The sequence below is a fragment of the Daucus carota genome, chromosome 3, assembly GCF_001625215.2.
Source record: "Daucus carota subsp. sativus chromosome 3, DH1 v3.0, whole genome shotgun sequence".
NCBI classification, from domain to species: domain Eukaryota; kingdom Viridiplantae; phylum Streptophyta; class Magnoliopsida; order Apiales; family Apiaceae; genus Daucus; species Daucus carota.
The window spans coordinates 32,815,546-32,832,056 of record NC_030383.2 but is presented as its reverse complement, the minus strand read 5'-3'; the positions used below and the strand labels follow the sequence as shown (position 1 = coordinate 32,832,056).

The 16,511-nt window shown below is 36.2% G+C and overlaps 1 long non-coding RNA gene across 1 annotated transcript; it reads left to right on the top strand.

Annotated features, from left to right (window-relative positions):
* Positions 1–535: 535 nt before the first annotated feature.
* Positions 536–3,927, top strand: LOC135151200 (uncharacterized). The gene is made up of 2 exons (XR_010289792.1): positions 536–732; positions 2,504–3,927. It is a non-coding gene; the product is annotated as an uncharacterized LOC135151200 (long non-coding RNA).
* The last annotated feature ends 12,584 nt before the right edge of the window (positions 3,928–16,511 follow it).

The window sequence follows — 16,511 nt, the reverse complement described above, 5'->3', positions numbered from 1 at the left end:
CAGAATAAAATATGGAACATTTGGATATTTTCCTGATAATTTATGAATAGCATGTGGTATTTATATGAATATTTGTGAGGTTTGTGTTATCTGGTTTATTAAATTGACTGGTCATATGTGTTCGGATTTGAGATATTTCAATTTCTATATGATCAGTATAAAATATAGTTTAATTAGATATTTTCATATCGATTATTGGATTGCTATGTGATTTTATAATCGATTTACAGATTTAATCTCGTTTGATTATTAATTATATTTAAATAGTTATTTAACATTTTTAAACCCCGTGGGCGTTCGGCAAAATTTCGCCATTAAGCTATTTGGGACATTCTGAGCATTATTCGTGTTTTAACTTTCTCAATCCGGAGTACTGTTTGCCCCGTAAATGATCCGGTACGGTTTTATTAATATTTTTAAAGTTAATAATTATCTGGTTGTTTCGTAATGCGTGAAGCATATTCCAGGAATATTCCAAAGCATATTCAAGGAATATTCTCTTATCTTCTTCTATAAATATCATTTACCAGTTTATTTCGCACGTACAATCATTTCGTCAGTTTCTCTGCACGAATACCGAGAAAAGACGAACGGGTGTTCTTCGTGTTCTTCATAATCAAACAAGGATTTGAAGGCGTTATTGGAATCCGATGGAGGCGTATAAATAGTCAAAACGAAGCTCTCGACGCGTAGAATCTAGTACAATCATCCGTTTATATGCAGATTCAACAGGTGATTTTAGATTATTTTTCTAAAATTCGAATTAATCTGATTTAAATGATGAATTTTCGCAAACTTGGTTGTGTGATTGTTTTGATGATTCCATGTTGTAGTACGTGTTTTTCTCGTCGTTTTGGTATATTATATGTTGAATTTTGAGTCCAGAATCATATAGAAAACGCCGTTTGATTTCAAAATATGTGTGTTCTTCGTGTTCTTGAAGCATTCATCGGAAAGTTTAAGTTTTTGCCGGAGTTTGAGTTTTAAGAAATCTGGGCAGTAGTGGAATATATGAATAGAAATAGGAGAGAAAGGGGAGTATGCTGGTGTGCTTGGTTCGAGCGGAGGTGGCTCGAATCGCCGCCATCGGCGGCGGGAAGTCGCCGACTTCGGCCGGATTTTCCGGCGAATTCGCGCGACTTCTGCCTAATTAAAGATTGGGGATTGATTTATGAGTGTGTGTGAGACATATCTGCACCTTTACAGCAAGTTCTGAGATGCGTGGGTGGTTTTCCGGCGAAACCAGCGGTGGCCGGCGGCAAATTGCCGTTTGGTAACCGAACTTGTGAAGATGGTGAAGTTACGATACCCAGGTTTCAAAACTGATAAAACACCCCCTGTAAGTTTTAAAAAGTTGCAGTTTAAACCTTGCGACAAAGGTTTCAATAGTTACAAAATAAACCTTTTGATTTAATTTTCTAAAATTGTGTTTCATTAATTATTTTAAATTTCAAAAATAGTTTTTAATTATTTCTTTATTCAAAAATAAATCTAAATTAGTTTGTTAATTAATTTTAATTAGTAATTAATTATTTTAATTGGTCAATTAATTTAATATTAATTGATTAATTATTTTAGTTAATTATTAATTGATTTTAATTGATTAATTAATTAGATTTAATTGTTCCTTTTGATTTAAAAATTCCGAAAAATAGTTTCGAGCTTTAAATCATTTCTCTAAAATATGTTTGAGGCTCGTTAATTGATTTCAAATGATTTCGGATCCGATCTTGAGCAATCGGACTTGATTATTTATTCAAAAATGGATTCTTTTACTTGTTTTAATTCCGAAAAATGTCTAGAAATTCCAGAAAATTCCCGAAAAATCATTTTTAACCCAAGACTTGATTTGACATCAATCGGGATGGGAGACCTTATATGAAATATGTTGTCTGCTATCTGTTTGATATGTTATGTGCCGATAGGAGAGTTAGAAAACGGTTTTGATCATATCTTTTGATCCGTAATTCAGAATCAGGTGAAACGAAAGGGAGACGAAAGCTTATGGAGTCTATTTTAATATGGCAAGATAATATGATCGAGTCTAGAATGTAATTATATGTCATGAAATATGCAATATGTGTCAATATGCAACTTGTCTGCTATGAATTGATGATTACGTGATATACGTGGCTATTCCTAATATTATACATATGTGATAAATGACTTATATGACATAGTGTCGTGAATTGATTGATATTGGATAAGAATATATGGATAGTGATTGAATTGTGTTGGTTGATGGTTGATTGAGATAGGATAACAGGTGGATAGTCTTATACATAGACGAGACGATGTCGGATTTTCGATAAGGATTTATATGATAATTGATTTGTGATATGTTATGTGGAATATGATTGACTATATGTTAGAGTCAAAGCATGATTATGTGATAAGTGATATCTAATAGGTTTAAAGGGTTATATAAGGGGGTATCGATATACGTGATGTGTATGTACAATAGATTGTTTAGTGATTATAGTATTGTCTTATTCTCGTTAAGGATTTGGACGAGACGTATACGATTGAAGACATTCAGAAGGTCAAATGATGATGCAAAGCAAATGAGAAATGAATCGAAGAGACGAAGTCGTATTACGAATAGAGTATATACAGAGATGGTCTGGAGGTTATGATATGCATAGATTGTGAGTGGGAAAGATAAGATTAAGCTGTGTGTGGAAGCGGATTTAAGGCAAGTATTCCTAAATCCTTCCTCATATATATATTGCATGTTCTGATTATTCTGTCAAGATTATGATATTGTTTATGCTGAGACCCTTCTCAAACAAACTCTTACTTCTGAGAATGAATCCCATGATTGTTTTCTTCTTCCAAGTTTTGAAAAGCTAAACACCTAATTACTCTCAATTTCTATTTTGATCCATTCTTTCCAATCCTCAAGATTTTATAAATATCAGCTTTACAAATTAATTCGAAGTTCAAACGGTCATTGAAGCATGGGTTGCTCAATGATAGTTAGAACCTAGAATGAGTTGGGATCTTCTTGATTATTCAACCCGCCATTGTCATGCTGGTTTAGCAGGCTAAATTCAGTTGCTTAGCCGATAATGGAGGATACTGAATAGTTAGGAATTTCCTGAACTATGATTTATCAAAAGACAGACTGTGGTTTATGAAATGTTGATTCCCAAAAGTTGATTTGAAATATTTCTGTTGCTGATAATGATTATGATTCTGTTCTGTTGATTCAGTTGTCTGTTGATTTAAATTGTTAGAATTGGATTAGTTTTTATAAAATATGTGGACCAGATTCGTGGTCAGACCAGATTCGTGGTCAATTATAGGCCAATGTGTGCCTTGGATCCAGTATAAAGAGCAGGGCTGTGTGCCATGTTCGGGGTTAGTGCGTGACTGATCAGCAGCCTAACCTTTGGTTTTTAAGTAAAAATGTGATGAATCCAATTCGACAATTCTTCTGTAAGTTTGAAATTCTGATTTCAATTGCTGATAAGAATTGTGAAGTTTTCAATTGCATATCCTGAACTTGTGAACCCTGATTAAATATTTCAGGACTATTGTTGCTTATAAACACTTGCTGAGCATTGTTGCTCACCCTTGCTATTCCTTTTTAACCATTTCAGAAAAGCTTAAAGGTGAATTGCATAATTGAGATTGCGAGTATGGCTAAGGCTAAGCGAAGAGTCAGAGTCATAGAATATCCAGAGGACAAGTGGAATATTCAGGGAGATTGACAAGGTTGGTTCTAGATAGAATTGTATTGATGAGGTTCAGTTGTAAGTCATAAGTGAAATAGATTGACAGTGATTCTTCTTATCGAAGATGATCTGAGTTTGTAAGACATTGTTTATTGCTAGTGGTTGATTCTAATTTCAATACTGTAACCTGGATGCGATCCTGTTTTTAGGGGGTTAAAGTGTTTTCTTTAAATCTTTTATTAAAGTCTTCAAGCTTTAAATCCTTTAATTTTATTTATCTTTTCAATAATACAGGTTTTTAAAAGTGTTTTAAAATGGTTTTGTGTGGTGACGTCAGAATCCAGACCCCCGGATTCTCGGGTTGTCACAAATGGGGTCTATAGAGACATAGTTTGGGTGTTAATGTAGGTCATTTATGACGTAGTGCGGTGATAAGTGGTATTTATACACACTTATAGTCCTTCATTTCCGCTTAAATTGGTTGGTTGTACTTAAGTGTTTAGTGTCTTTTGATGTGTTTTTATTGTTTTTCTGTGCAGGTCACGAGTTGAGGTGATGAAGTGATTTTCTATCATTTTAGGTCGTTTTTGGTGCATTATTTGCAAGAATAGAGAATTGTGGATTCATCACGACTTGGGATTTTGTGGGTACATCTTCTACAAACCCTCACGAGAGCACACTCGTCCACTAGAGCTATCTAGGGGTTTAAAGGGCTTGTTGCATATGCTAAATGCAACCGTGATCACCTACGGAAGTGGTACTAGAAGCGAGGAAGGACATACACGCGAGAACGAGCGAGAAACGAAGAAACAGGGCCAACAGTGCAGACAGTAGCGCGCCCGCGCTACTTGTTAGCGCGCCCGCGCTACAGACTGCAACCACTAGCGCGCCTGCGCTAAGTTAGCGCGGCCGCGCCCAGCAGAACTTCCCCGGGCCGATTTTTACAGCTTTTTAGTGGATTTTCGCAGCGGTCGAGGCCCGTGTGACTTGGTCAATGTATTTTTTATTTCTCGTGTGTAAAACCCTAGCGGTATAGAAGTAGTTTTAGTAGAGAATAATATCGTAATTTTAGTTTAATCATTCAAGCACATTATCAGTTGTATTAGATCGTTCTTCGCGAGGAAGTGACAGTTTCGAGCGAGATCGTGAACTTCAATCTGTAACGTGTGATCTTTATTATTAATTCGAGCATTTTTATTCTATTTAATTCTTGTCTTTTATTTATCATGTTTTCATTAGAAACCATGATGTCGATTAGTTCGATTATGAACTAACCGCCTTCATGGGATTCTAATGGATTTATCGATGTAGTTTAGTAACGAGATTGTTGGATTGATTTTGTGATGTACGTTGATTTCTTTGCATGAGCCGTACTTATTCTTCTTAGGAGAGTAGCTAACTTCTAAGTTGTTTGTTAATTCTTTCTGAAGCGAGAGTGGATGATTGAATTTAGAACTATGCCATGTAAACATAGGATTATGTGAATGAACATAATTTGTGATAGACTTGAACTATTTTTATCACCCTGTGTAATCACGATAGACGACTTGTTATTAAACCTCTCTGCTTACACTACCGCTATAGAGATATAGGGTCTGAGCTTTGTTGGTGTCCATGAGATTTCTGTCTTAATTGCGGATTTTGATTGGTATGATATGTGTGCAACGAGAGTTGGCATGTATTACTTTCGTGTTGTCTGATTAGGATCAACAGTCGCATGTTAATCAGTAATTTCAATTCTAGATGAATTCGATAATGAAGTTAGAATCCCATGTGTTTTCCTATTCTGAATTTGATTAGTAATTTTAGTTATTAGTATAAAAGAAACCAATCCTTGTTAATTGTCTTAGCAGTGATAATTGATCATACATTGTTGCATAGGTGCGTATTCTTAATTCACCAGTCTCTGTGGGAACGAACAAATATATTACTTATGATCACGTGCGCTTGCGTGTAGATTTCACCGAACAAGTTTTTGGCGCCGCTGCCGGGGACTCGGTGTTAATTAATTAGTTTATGTACTTGTCATCAGTGTGCATTAAAATTCACTGACTAGGATTCTATTCTCTTCTCACTTTTCTTCTTTTCTTTATTTCAGGTACTTGGATCGCGTTTATGCAAACACGTTCTCAAACCCGTAAGGAAGCAATGGATTCATCTTCTTCTTCTGATTCTGAACCAATGAATTATGCAAGGACAACAGTTGGTGTGGCAGCACGTGAATTTTCTCGTTTGAACATCAATGATAATAAGGCTGACATAATTGAGCCAGCAATATCAGCCAGTGGCATTCGCATCAAGCCATCAATCATTCTCAAGCTGCAAGATACTATTCAATTTGGGGGGTCAGTTCTTGAGGACCCAAACCTGCATCTCAGGAATTTCGAGAAATTCATTACTGCTTTGGATTTTAATATCGGACCTAAGGATCTGGTGAAGCTGAGACTCTTCCCATTCACGCTACGTGATGTAGCAAGATCGTGGTTTATCTCTCTCTCGGCAAACACTACTAATAGCTGGAACAAGTTGGAGAAAATATTCTGTACAAGGTTTTATCCTCTAATTAAAGTATCAGCTCTCAAAAACACTGAAGGTAAATTCTCTCAATTCTCGGGAGAATATCTTTGTCTAGCTTGGGACCGATTCAAGAAGATTCTCGAAAATCTCACTGAAGATGACATGCCTCCTGGAATGGCAATTCATTACTTCTACAGAGGTCTTAATAGTCAATGTAGAGCAGTGTTAGACGTTGCAGCTGGAGGAACTCTTTGGAGCAAGAGCTTTGATGAGGCTTACGAGCTGATAGAGAACCTGGCCGCTGCTGAGCACAGAGACCTAAAGTGGAAAATTCCAAAAGAGGAAGAATCAGAGGAGGATGAAGCAGTCGAAGTCACTCAGGAAAATCAGATGACTGATTGGCACAGAATTAGAGCTCACTCAGACTCAAATTTTAATGCATGTGGAGACACTTGTCCTCTACTCTCGACCAAAGCAAGTAACCAATCCATAATTCAAACATCTGCTGATTCAACATTGAATGAAGCACAGTACCGAAGGATAATCAGGCGTATTGACGCAGTGGAAGAACGAATTGGTCGTTTTGCTGATATATTAACAGACTCTCTTGTTGAAGCATTCTTGGCACTAGATGTTAATATTACTTGGGATTCGTTTGGTTATGGAACGAGGTATCCTCCACAGGATACTTCGTCGGAATCGGATTAATTCTGGACTTCACGTCGAGCTAACGACGTTAAACAAGCGCTTCGTGGGAGGCAACCCACGCATTGGAACCACATTGTACCATTGTAAACCTCAAAAAACACGAAAATCGAGAAAATCAGCCTCCGGGGTCAGACACTAGCGCGCCCGCGCTAGTGTCAGCGCGCCCGCGCTAAGTTGCACAGCGCGCCCGCGCTACACTTAGCGCGGCCGCGCTACTGACTGCAGAGGCTGGCGAATTTTCTCCCAAAAATATTTTCTTTTCGTTTTTAAAAGCCCACAATCCTAATTTTGCATGCCTAGCCCGAAATACATCTTATTAAACCCTAACTCAGCTCTCCAATCCTTATATAAACACAAAACCCATCTCCAAATCCCATTATAATTCTTTAAACCCTAATATATATACACATCCATACACACAACCTTCATCCAATCTCTCAAACCCACTACACACAAACCTCTTGCAACTCTAAATCTCTACCAATGGCACCCAAAAGAGCCCGAAGATCACAAGGAACAAGCACCCAAGCCCCTACATCTAGCGATTCTTCCTCGATGGGTGAGGTTGAGTTTACTTCCGATGGAGCACGAACCGAGTTTCAACGGCTTATGAATAAGTCGTTAGTCAAGGAGAGGGGATTCTTACCCACGGCGGAAGATGGTGAGCTTTTGAACATGGTTCAAGAGCGGGGTTGGGAGTCTTTTTGCGAGGCTCCGGAGGCGGTTCCCTTGGCTATTATTCGAGAGTTTTATGCTAATGCCAAGGAGAATCGCGATGGATTCACGGTGGTGCGGGGAATCCGAGTTGATTATAGTGCGGAGGCGATCCGTAGAGTGATTGGGGGGCGTGCCAAGCGCCGTAATGAAGAAGATTGGGTTGTTGAGAGGATTGGGCGTGCCAAACGCCGGTTTGATGATGATCCGATTGATCTTGAGCGGTTGGTGTATGACATGTGTGTACCGGACACGCATTGGAAGATGACTGCACCTCCTTTGCCGGCACATGTTTCTTTTCCTGCAGCCGCTTTGAACCGGTATGCAAAGGCATGGAATGCCTTCATCTGTGCTAATATCATGCCATCTTCTCATGGGCATGAGGTGACAGTGGATAGAGCGATTCTGCTCTTTGGGATTGTCTCAGGCAAGTATATTGATCTGGGACATGTTATTCATCAGGGGATGCTGAGGTTCTTACGGGGAGGAACCACTGGTGCCATTCCATATGGCACAATTGTTACGAAGCTCTGTCGATCAAGCGGTGTTCGTTGGCCAGCCAACGAGCAACTACAGTTGCCGGGAACACCTATTGATCATTCGGCGATCAGTCGGATGACGGAGTGGGATGGAGGAGTTCCCCACCCTCGAGGCCTCGGGTACATATATGATGAGGTGCCAGGGGGACGTCCAGCATTTGTGAGGAGGGAGCAGCCTAGAGCTTCTGGAGCTGGTACTTCACAGACGGAGAGGAGCTCCGAACCGATGGGAGATGCTCATTATCGCCGCCTAGCGAGACGGATGGATACCATGCATGACATTCACCAGAGGTTCGCTTTTGACTTGACACAGGCTCTAGGTAGTGCTTTCCAGGCACAGGGGGTCACAGTTCAGTGGCCAGTATTCGGAGCAGGGATGCAGTATCCTCCACCTGATTCACCTCCAGCAGAGGAGGGGGAGGACTCGGACTCCGAGTAGGTATGTGGGTGCTCTAGCCTTTTTATCACTTTCAATGGGGACATTGAAAATTTTAAGTTTGGGGGTGGTAATCTAAGGAAGAGCATATTATTATGTAGTTTATTATTGCATGTGTTAGTTAGTTCATGTAGTTCACACGTTTTTTTTCATGTAGTTCACACGTTTTTTATTTTGCTTTGATTATTTCTCACGTTTTTCTATTTTTCTCATTTTTTTTTATTATTTTTACATGTTTAGTAGTAATTGTCGTAGCTAGTATCACGAGCATTTGCATGAATTATGAAGTTAAGCCAAGTTAATTGCCTATGATGAGTTATGTGCGTAGTTCTTGATTAGTAATTTCAATTGCAATGCTAGGTTAGTACTTGGAAATTGCTTGTGTTGGAAATTGTACTTCACATATGTTCTTGAGATAGGATTTAGACGAAATTCCATGAATTCTAGGATTGAGTTGGACACCCTTCAGCTTAGGTCTGTAAATCTTAAGTTTGGGGGAACTGAGGAGTAGATATGCCTTTCTAAAAAAAAAAAAAAATAAATAGAAAAGAAAAGAAAAAAAAAATATAATAGTAGTAAATAAATTCACTAGAAAAATAAGTGGTATAATTAACTAGGTTGAGCTCATTAGTACTCGAGTAATTAAGTCTGAGGGGACTTTGTGCCTAACAACCTAAAGCCCTTCGTGGTTTGGGATTGTTGACCCAACGCTCGCTGCATGGGTACTAGTGCATAAATCTTTAGGGATCTCAACCATTGCACGGTTAAATAAACCACTAAAATAGAGTGAATAATTGGTGTGTGAAGTCTTGTGGTGTTCGTAACGCATTTACACTGCGAAGCGCTCTGACCTTAGACCAAGCAATTAATCACCAATAGAGAAAAAAATAGTGAATAAAATAGAAGGGTGTGGACATTCTTTGGGACCTTGGCTTTTAGTTGGACGTGAGTGACGGGGTGTTAGTTTTAAACTTTTACGATTCTTGATTGGGATTCTGTGGGAGTAGTAGTTTTTGTCTTGTCTCAATAAAAGAGCATGCTTGCACACACTGGCACTCCACACTTGTAAATAGAAGAGTAATTGACTTAGTAGCGAGAGAGATGAAATTCGAGAACATTAGCACAATCTGAGGTATTATAATTGGCAAGACAATTACTTCATAGTTTACTCATTCATCACGTAGTTGCATTCATGCATTGCATTGTATTATTGTATAGTGTCGTTGACGCTTGAGGACAAGCATCAGTTTAAGTTTGGGGGTGTGATAAGTGGTATTTATACACACTTATAGGCCTTCATTTCCGCTTAAATTGGTTGGTTGTACTTAAGTGTTTAGTGTCTTTTGATGTGTTTTTATTGTTTTTCTGTGCAGGTCACGAGTTGAGGTGATGAAGTGATTTTCTATCATTTTAGGTCGTTTTTGGTGCATTATTTGCAAGAATAGAGAATTGTGGATTCATCACGACTTGGGATTTTGTGGGTACATCTTCTACAAACCCTCACGAGAGCACACTCGTCCACTAGAGCTATCTAGGGGTTTAAAGGGCTTGTTGCATATGCTAAATGCAACCGTGATCACCTACGGAAGTGGTACTAGAAGCGAGGAAGGACATACACGCGAGAACGAGCGAGAAACGAAGAAACAGGGCCAACAGTGCAGACAGTAGCGCGCCCGCGCTACTTGTTAGCGCGCCCGCGCTACAGACTGCAACCACTAGCGCGCCTGCGCTAAGTTAGCGCGGCCGCGCCCAGCAGAACTTCCCCGGGCCGATTTTTACAGCTTTTTAGTGGATTTTCGCAGCGGTCGAGGCCCGTGTGACTTGGTCAATGTATTTTTTATTTCTCGTGTGTAAAACCCTAGCGGTATAGAAGTAGTTTTAGTAGAGAATAATATCGTAATTTTAGTTTAATCATTCAAGCACATTATCAGTTGTATTAGATCGTTCTTCGCGAGGAAGTGACAGTTTCGAGCGAGATCGTGAACTTCAATCTGTAACGTGTGATCTTTATTATTAATTCGAGCATTTTTATTCTATTTAATTCTTGTCTTTTATTTATCATGTTTTCATTAGAAACCATGATGTCGATTAGTTCGATTATGAACTAACCGCCTTCATGGGATTCTAATGGATTTATCGATGTAGTTTAGTAACGAGATTGTTGGATTGATTTTGTGATGTACGTTGATTTCTTTGCATGAGCCGTACTTATTCTTCTTAGGAGAGTAGCTAACTTCTAAGTTGTTTGTTAATTCTTTCTGAAGCGAGAGTGGATGATTGAATTTAGAACTATGCCATGTAAACATAGGATTATGTGAATGAACATAATTTGTGATAGACTTGAACTATTTTTATCACCCTGTGTAATCACGATAGACGACTTGTTATTAAACCTCTCTGCTTACACTACCGCTATAGAGATATAGGGTCTGAGCTTTGTTGGTGTCCATGAGATTTCTGTCTTAATTGCGGATTTTGATTGGTATGATATGTGTGCAACGAGAGTTGGCATGTATTACTTTCGTGTTGTCTGATTAGGATCAACAGTCGCATGTTAATCAGTAATTTCAATTCTAGATGAATTCGATAATGAAGTTAGAATCCCATGTGTTTTCCTATTCTGAATTTGATTAGTAATTTTAGTTATTAGTATAAAAGAAACCAATCCTTGTTAATTGTCTTAGCAGTGATAATTGATCATACATTGTTGCATAGGTGCGTATTCTTAATTCACCAGTCTCTGTGGGAACGAACAAATATATTACTTATGATCACGTGCGCTTGCGTGTAGATTTCACCGAACATGCGGCAATGGAGAGATGAAGGGGTGGAGACAAAAGAGAAACGGGGGAGAGAGTCGCGAGAGAGAAGAGAGTAGAGGGTTTGAGAAACTCAATGAAAGAATGGGGGTTTTACCCTGTTGAAAAGTTTTGAATAATTCTACCTTTGAGGGCTGGTTGACAATTTGGTTATTCTAAATAATAGTTTTAGTTTTAAAAAAGTTTTTATCAGATTTAATTGAAAAATAATTTAAGAGAAATTTTATAAAAATTTATACTTCTGAAGGAATATAATAAAAAAGAAATTTTCCCGATACTTCTGTTTTGTAGAATTTTAATTATAGGGGCAAATTAAAAAAAGAAGAGATTAATATTTTCACAAAACATATTCACTTCCAAAATGTAGGGTAAAATAAGAAGTTTGAATGGTGGAGCTAGGCTTAAAAATCAAGATGTCATATAGCAATTAAACACTTATCACAAAAGCAATTAATCACACAGATATATTTTACACTTTAATTGATACCAAAATGATTTTAATCTAATTCACACAAGCAAGATAAAGCATTGAAGGGAAATTAAAAGCACACGCATAACACCTAAGAAAAAAATAATAAAGTATTGAAATAATAAAATATGAAATAATATATAAATATGATAATAATAACTACATAAATAATATTACGATATAAGTCCAAGAGAATTTATCGATTTTCTAAAATTTTCAAATTAGACATGATAATATAGAGCAAGTATAAAAAAAATCCATCAACTAATATTATTTAAGAATACAAATATTGTGGTGTTACGCACCAAAGCATCTAAATTTTTAAATTAAAGATTAAAAATTTAGAATTAATTTATTTAAGTTTCATATTTAATTTTTCTCTTTAGTTTTACTATTATTGTATAAACGTTTCTACTACTTATTTTGATTTAAGTTTTGAAAGTTACCACATATTGAAAAATAATGATAAATAATTTTGTGATGTATTAGTTAGAGCTTGTGAATACATCAATTATTTATCTATATTATAGTGGACTATATAACCATTTTGTATTGAATATTTCCATAATTAAATGGACCCTTTTACGCATATATATTTGTATATAAATTTTTGGATTTTTTAATTTTGAGACAGTATCTAATTAAATATGGCTCATATCTTTAGAATTATTATAATACTATGAACCGGTTCATATATTTTAAATTATTATAAAACTATGGAAATAGCATAGAAATAAATAAAATTTCTATACTAAAAGTATGTTTCTATGTGTGTGGACAGATGTGCTAGAAATTGATTAATACTTGATGTAATAAAGCACTAAAATTTAGTTTGACATTATTATTATTGACACAAAATGCACAATATAGTCAAAATCAAGATTTGAACAAAAAAATTACAATACAAAACTACGATTCAAGAAAATTAGTTTTCAACATCCAAATACAAAATAAATCATAGCCAACATAAAAATTAGAAATTGCATTGAATTCAAAAAATAATCTCACAAATGCAAGGTGGGCTAGTCAGATTTCCTCATAATATCACAACATACGTATATGCATAGACATGTCGATTTATCACTACAATAGGCAGCTATTGTTAAATCTATCTTTGTGCATAGACCTTCACACTCATAAAGTACGCATCCATGATCATATTTCGTAGTACATTTGCATATTTCCCTCTTTTGATGATAAACACTCGGATTATCTGCAACTAGAAAAATTCAGAATATATTATATAAACAAATTGTTACTTGAATAAATACAACAAATTTTCAAGATTCAATAAAATTACATGATATATATAAATATATCTTGTATTTTTATAGTACAATAGTTTGTACATTTTTGTTAAAAATCTAATAATGAACATGTCTTTAAAATATGTTTAAATTAACATATTTTTCTCCTTGAATTATATTTTCCCAAAATTCATTATCAAATATCAACAATGTAGGTAAACTCGAAGAGGTAAAAGTTTAATAATGATTAGATACGAAATTAAAAATAAAATCAGGAACCACTTAAACTTTTTAACCTTCAAATTCATTTCTTCCAAAATCATTAATCTTAATCAAATACAAATTTAAGTTTCATTTTGAAAGATAAAAAACCATATGCTTACAAGTTAGATTTCAATATTCAATATGGCACGACAACATTCATGATAATCACAAAACCATAATATACATATTTTTTTGTGATTCATTGTTAGGAATCAATAATTTTTTATGATAACATAAACACTTTGTAACATGTTTTATTTAGAATCTTTATCAAATTTCAGTTGTAATTGTTATACCTCTTGTCTTTGGGAATTATCAACGGATGGGTAGAAAAGGATGGCTAATTGTAAATATCCAATGCCATGTAATTTTATCTAAGTGAAGGATATTCAACTGATGAGATGTAACCATTCAACTGATGAAGACTGGGTCATGTTTCAACTGATGAAAACCAAGCATTCAACTGAAGACAAAGTATTCAATTGATGATGCTAAAGAATTCAACTGATGAGACTGGAACAACATTCAACTGATGAAGTCTGTAATTCGTTCAACTAATGAAAGAGCTTTCAACTGATGAAGTCAAGAGCAGTTGAAAGTAACCAGAACTTTCAACTGATAAAGCAAAGAGCAGTTGAAAGTGACTAGAGCTTAAGTCTGACAAATCACATGGATCGAATTACACTAAAATAGACATGGAAGCCTGATTAGGAAAATAAAGAAGAAGCAGAAACATTCTTATCTCATGCAATGCAATCTGGATCAAATCAAGATGATGGTCAAAGATGAAGACATCTCAGAAATCATGCATAAGACAAAGATGTGCAACATTGTTTAGATTAGAGTGCAATTTGTATTCTAGTTAAAAGCATTGTAAAACTTGGAGTATATAACCAAGTTAGTAGCATCAGTTGAACTTGTTCGAAAAACTTGAGAGAAAATTTGAGAGTTAGAAACTGTTCAAGTGATGAACCTGCAGCTGTGCGAATTGTAATCAATCCACAGATTCTTCAATATAAAATCTCACGGGTGGATCATTCAATCCACCCGTATTTTTAATACTTGGTGTTTTTCTGTTTTGCTGTTTTAAAGTATTTGTGTTCTTGAATCTTTTATTTTGTAAAAGATTGTATTCAACCCCCCCTTCTACAATCTTTCTCATAGTTAGTGTATAATAACAATTGGTATCAGAGCGAGGTTCCCAACAAAAAGGGAAAAAGATCAACACTACTAGAGAAAGATGGGAAAGAAGGATGCTGGAGTGAAGATTCATGTTCTTGACAAAGATAACTACTTTCACTGGAAAGTGAGAATGCACCTGCATTTGTTGTCTATTGATGAAAGTTATGTGAACTGCATTGAGAAAGGACCTCATGTCCATGAATACTCTCAAGAAGATACTGAAGAAGTGCACAAGGACAAGTAAACCATGAACCTTTTGTTTAATGGTTTGGATCAAGAAATGATTGATAGTGTTATTAGTTGCACTAGTGCCAAAGAAGTTTGGGACACCATCAAGACCGTCTGTGAAGGGAATGAGCAAGTAAGAGAAAACAAAATGCAGTTGCTGATTCAACAATATGAGTCATTCCATTTCAAGGCTGGTGAAAGTTTGAGTGACACATTTAACAGATTTCAAAAACTGTTAAATGGTCTGAAACTTTTTGGAAGAATATATCAGGTTAAAGATTCAAACTTGAAGTTCTTGAGAGCACTTCCCAAGGAATGGAAACCCATGACATTCTCTCTCAGAAATACTCAAGAATTCAAAGACTACACTCTTGAGAGACTGTATGGAAGTTTGAAGACCTATGAGCTTGAAATGGAACAAGATGAAGAGATAGAGAAAAGCCAAAAGAAAGGGTATTCATCGGTGGCTTTAGTTGCATCTCTTGATGAAGCATTCAAGGACAAGGGAAAATCTCAAGTTGAAGAAACTGAGAAGTTGGTCAAAGAAGAGAGTTCAGAATCAAGCAAAGGAAAAGGAAAAGATGTAGCTGATTCTGCTGAAGAAAGTGATGGGATTGATGAGCACTTGGCCTTCCTGTCAAGAAGATTCTCCAAACTGAAATTCAAGAAGAATTTCAACCCTCCAAAATCATTTAAGGGCAATTCCAAGCCTGATAGAAGCATGGTGGATAGATCCAAATTCAAGTGCTTCAACTGTGGAAATGCAGGTCACTTTGCAAATGAATGCAGAAAGCCAAAAGCTGAGAAGAGGTCCAGTGAACATGTGGATTACAAAAAGAAATATTATGAACTTCTCAAGCAAAAAGAAAGAGAATTCATTACAAAGGATGATTGGGCAGTTGGAGATGATTCTGATGATGAGGAGGAGTTTGTCAATCTTGTTCTAATGGCCAACTCCACAAATCAAGAAGAAAACACTGGAAGCAGTAGTCAGGTATTCACTACAAACTTAGTAGAGTTAACTAAAGATGAATGCAATGCTACTATCAATGAAATGTCTACTGAATTATATCATTTGCATGTCTCTTTGAAGTCTCTTACTAAGGAAAATTGTAGAAGTAAGGAAGCTAACACCTTTCTTAGTGATAGAAACAGTGCTCTAGAAACTCAGTTCATTGAGTTTGAGAAACTGAAGATTGAATGTCAAACAGCCAAGGATGATCTTTTGGCTGTCTTAAAAAGAGAAGAGATTATAAGAAAACAGCTTGATAAGGAACAAGAAATTATTGCTAAATGGAAATCTAGGAGAGATGTTTCCACTAATATCATCAACATGCAAGGTAGAGAAACCTTTGTGGAGAATGAATGGAAAAGGAATAAGAAAGCTCTTGAGATCTCTGAGATCAGTTAAAGTGATGAGAATACTGATGATGATCATCAGTTGAAAAGCAAAGCTTCAACTGATGAAAGTCATCAGTTGAACAAAAACTCATCAGTTGACAAGAAAGTTCTCAAGAAACTCAACAAGAAATATGGTCCTGTTAAGAAGAACTTTGTCAAAGGTGAGAATAATTCTTCTGAGACTAGTGAGAGTGTAAACAACATTCATAATTCCAGCAACAAGACCAAGAAGAAATTAGATGCTAGTGAGCTTAAATCAGAAGAGACTAAGAAGAAGAAGGGGAATAGAAATGGTAAAATTGGAGTC